This window comes from Meriones unguiculatus, chromosome 17 (assembly GCF_030254825.1).
Source record: "Meriones unguiculatus strain TT.TT164.6M chromosome 17, Bangor_MerUng_6.1, whole genome shotgun sequence".
Taxonomy (NCBI): Eukaryota; Metazoa; Chordata; class Mammalia; order Rodentia; family Muridae; genus Meriones; species Meriones unguiculatus.
The window spans coordinates 83,624,561-83,629,578 of record NC_083364.1 but is presented as its reverse complement, the minus strand read 5'-3'; the positions used below and the strand labels follow the sequence as shown (position 1 = coordinate 83,629,578).

Below are 5,018 nucleotides of genomic sequence, written 5' to 3'. Positions count from 1 at the left end.
GGACTGAGGTGCAAAATATTAAATTCACAAAGAATCAGTAAAATGTTTTAAAAAAATACTCTCACAATTAAAGGACTTAAAATATACTCTTGTTACCTATGTGTTCTTTTCAGCCCATTTTTCTATGAGGAAATACATAATATAATCACTTATAAAAATTATTTTCTTGGGGGCATCACGTCAGTCTATAATTATAGCCTAAGGTCAGCTGCCTCCATTGCAATGGCCCTGAGGCAAGGCTGAAGATTCATCCAAAAGGAACCTGGCAAAAGAAAAATGCTCAACATCCTATGGTTAAAAAAGAGGAATGACTGTCTCAAGTGATCTAACTCATCCCATCTCAGGAGTAATTGCTAGTCTACAATGTCTTCAAATATTACCAAAACAGAAGGCACTGAATCAGGTAAAATACAATGTGAAGTGCCCAAAAGTTTTGTGGTGAAATGATATACATTTCCCTAAGTGTCAGGAAATTATTGGCTGTTTGTATTTTCCTCTTTGAAAACTGTATATTCAGTTTATTAGCCCATTAATTGATTAAATGTTTTGATTCTTTTTTGGATGTGTATAACATCTGATGTGTAATTACTGATTTTTTGGCCCATTCTGTAAGCCATCTTTTTATTCCAGGGGTCATCCTCCCTGCTATGCAGAAACATGATGATTTAAAGTCTGCCTACTTGATATAATTTCCTATTTTACTTGAGCCCTCTTCTAGCACAGTGTACTTACAAACCTGAAGCATTTGCTACCATTTTTGTCGATTAATTTTAAAATTTCAGGTCTCATATTAAGGCCTTTGTTCCATTTTGAATTTAATTTACAGGAAGACAGATATGGATCTACTTTTATTGTACTTGACTAAATCCTGTTTCCCTCAAATCTTTTTTAAAGAGGCTGTCCTTCTCCAAATGCATGCTCTTAACAATTTTGACAAAAAATTTGTGGCTGTAACTGCATAGCTTTGTTTATGTGCCATTCATTCTATTTCATTAGTCTAAATATGTGTTTTTCTGCCACTGAAATCTTGTATTGTGGCTCTTTAGTCTAATTTAGTCAATTTAGTCTAATACTAAATTGAGTGTGGTGAGTCTCAGCACAGGGATTTCTATCAAGGGTTTCTTTAGCTTTTCTGTGTTCACATTCCTTTAGCTGTTTTCTGCAGAATTGGCTTTATGGTTATGAATTGCCTTAACTTATACTTGTCTTGAAATATTTCTCTTTTATGTAAATTTTAAAGAAGCTTTGCAGAGAATGTTGCAGTCTTGCTTTTCAGCTATTTACTTTCATTGTTTGCAATGTCTCATTCTGTGCTTTACTGGATTGACATTTACTAACAAGAGGCATGTTACTGTTTTAGTGTTTCTGTCTTTGGAGATAAGTTGACACTTTACCATTAAATGTTTTAGGATTTGTTTGGTTAGTTGGTAGGTTTTTGTTTTTCTCTTGGTTTTCATTATTGATACATTGATTATAGTATATCATGAAGTCTTTCTCTGGCCATGCCCATTAGAGGTTAAAAATGCCTCCCAAGGTTCAAAGCATTTTTCTTTAACTAGATTTTAAAACTATTTTTTATTATAATTACATATTCTCTCTGCATTTAATATTTATCTCAGTTTTCTCTATCCCATAGATCTTTACATTTTGTCTCTTGGTCACATTCCAGAAGTCTAGATTTGTGCACAAATTCATTTGCTTTTATTATTAAACCAAGAATGCAAAACTTCATCAACTTATCCTATAACAATATCATTCTTGTTGTTTTATGGTATATATTTATGACATTTTTCCTTTCAGTTTTTGAAATTCATTTTGAGATTATAATCTAATTACAAAATTTCTCCCTTTAAACTATTTCATAGATCTTTGACTGCTCTCCTCTTGATATTTTTGTTCAGTGATTTTGCATTCATATATGAATTTTTATATATTAGTATATATTTATGCATATAATATATTTTATATAATATAATTTATTTATTATATAGCTATCTATAATTTATGGATACTACATAATTTATGTGTATATAATATGTGTATATATTCATAAGTATGACCTGCTCAGGGTTTATGAGGTTATTTATACTTGTATTTTCAGGAATGACCTTTGGCACTAGAAAACCAATGGATATGCTCTTTCTTGGGGAAGAAAACTCTCTCCTTTCTGTTGTTGACAAGAGTCCTTTTGTAGTGTTGTGTCCTTGTACGTTTTTCCAGGCCCATTTTCTGTGTTCTTTGGTGTTGTCTTTGTTCAGTTTATGTTACAGAAAACATGTTGGTAAGACATTATATTGGTAAGACATTATGGGTGTATGTTTGAACTTTACTATAGGACAAAATCCCATGACAAACTTCCTGATCCTCTGGTTCTTACAATTTTCCTACCCCTTCTTCCACATTTATCCCTGAGCCTTAGCTGTTGGAATTATGTTGCAGATGCATACCTTGGGATTGGGTTCTGCAACTCTGCATTTTGATCAGTTGTGATTTTGGGTAGTGTTTTCCATGTATTGCAAAAGACAATTTCCTTGGTGAGGGGTAAAGAATATAACTATGCATATAAGAGAAATATTTATAGGTTATTCTTCAAATTATACTAATTTAGTAAAGTAAATGTTTTAGATGCTCCTCCAACTATGACCTTATTAGCACTAAATTAAAATTATTTTTAAAATTAACTCTCACCTCAGAGTTAAAAAGTATTATCAATTATCTCTTTAATGTCATCAGAGAAACTTGCTTTTTTCAGTAGATAGTGCCTACACAGAACCACACAAATGGTCAAGGTCAGAGAATATATAAGTATAATGTCTATAATTCATGACCTTTCCTGCCAAGGCTCAGCCATCATTGTAGAAAAGGAGTTAGCGCACTGAAAGAGTCAAAGGTGAAAGATGACTCAAGTGATTCTTGAGTCATTGACATTAAAATATATAGAAAAATATATAGAAAAAACATATATAGAAATATATGTAGATAGAAAAAACAATATATAGAAAAATATATAGAAAAACAATAATAGTTGTAATTATAAATACTACTGATAATTTTAAGTATTATAAAGTTTTAGATTTTTCATCATTCATTCAAAGAAGTTTTAATGCTTAGAACATTCACTTTCATAGACATGTTTGCAAAATCACTTATGGATCTAAAGAGTAATTACAATGTACTAAAATATTGTTGTAATAGAAATAATTGTCTACAAAACATTTAAAACACTTTAGTGACAGCTTAGTAAACTTATTAAAAATAATTAAATATTTTCTGTTGACTAGAAGGTATCCTTCCATGAAACCCTCATATTAAAAATGCCTTAATAATTTGAAGGACTCATTCTTTTCACTAATTTGCTATTAACTAAATTGCTTTTTGCCAGTGGATTTTCCAGAAATTTCCTAGAGATTGAGAGTATAGAAGCCAATAGATATTTTAGCAGGCAGTTATGACTGTGTGTTTGCAGCTGAACTATTTTATGACTTGGTTTTATTTCCTAGTGATGTAGTTTCTAATTTCATCCGTTTTTAGGGGCTAGTATTGAAGAAAATGGTTTTAAAAGGCATAAAAATAATTTGAATCCCCCTTCATATATCTTAAGACTCAACCAAAGGAAAAGAAAAATCATAGAATTTATTTAATTGGAATTTGAAACTGCAAACCTGTCAGCAGTACAGTTATGTAAAATTGTGGACTTTAATAATTCTTAGAACAAACCCTCAGCCCAAATGCCTCTGGTATCATAATTCTTCTTTATTCCTTCTCTCTTCAGATCTGCCTGAAGTTATAGTCTTAAGTACAAAGCACATACCTAATCTGCATTATTATCCACAGAAATGTCATGGGCTTTATGTATATGATATGTAGGTTTTGTTTCAAGTTAAGATGATCTTTTCTCTTCAATACTTTTTTCTTTGTTTCTACCCCATCTGTGCTCTCTTCTTCTCTCACTCCTCCTCTCTCTATTCCTTCTCTTCATCTTTCACATGCTTTTATCTTTTTTCCTTGTGCCTTAACACTCCTCTTCCTGATCCCACACCTTTTCTGTCAACCCAAGGACAAACGGAAAATGAATGGGTTATTTGTTCTTTCTACTTGCAACAACAAGGATATTAAAAAAAAAAAAAATGTGACCCTAGGGTCCATCTGACCTAACCTTTCAGGTCTCATCAGGACTGGCTGCATTGTCTTCCTCTGTAGCTTGGTAAGGCTGTCCCCCTTCCTTTTTTTTGAGGGATAGTAGGAAAAAGGGAGTGCAGGGTGGGACTGGGAGGAGATGAGGAGGGATTTTTTTTTTTTAAGTCTACAGCATCAGGTATTCCCAGGATGTCTCCCATCCAAGTACTAATCAGGCCCAACCCTCCTTTGCTTCCGAGATCAGACGAGATCGGTCTCCTTCAGGGTGGTATGGCCCTAGATGAGATGGAGATTATAATCAGGATGTAAAATGAATAAATTATTTAAAAAATTACATTTAAAAAAGAGCAAAATGTGAAAATCATAGAATTGTTTTCAGATACAGCCATTATTAAAGATAATACACTATTCTACATTCAGAAGAGGACTTAATAATAGCCTAGAACAAAAATGATGAGAAAAAATACTCAGCATATAAACTACTTGAATTGAAAATTGTAAACAAAAATAAATGGACCTCTTATTAGCTGGCTTGTGAAAGGCATGGGATTAATGGACTCAGCATGAGATCTGTATAAGTGGAAAAAATGAGTAATATACTACTCATTCCAGGTTGAGAGAATGGCCATGTAACCTGAGAGAGAACAGAGGAACTCAGTTCTAATGGAATGGCTCATAAGAAAGCTTTGAGATACTTTGTTAAGCCCATCTTTAGTTTCATGAACAAAATGGACTAGGGTGTAAGAATATAGACTAACACTAATAAGACAATTAGGTATGAGAAACATTGTTTTATGCTTATCTTGGACAGAGGCCACCACAGAATAATTGCAAAATATATGGGTACATGAGGAAACTGGGAACTGATATTACTGCTTTTG

General features: G+C 32.5%; 1 pseudogene; it reads right to left on the bottom strand.

The window, feature by feature from the left end:
• Positions 1-4,300: 4,300 nt before the first annotated feature.
• Positions 4,301-4,419, bottom strand: LOC132648880 (5S ribosomal RNA; annotated as a pseudogene).
• Positions 4,420-5,018: the final 599 nt, after the last annotated feature.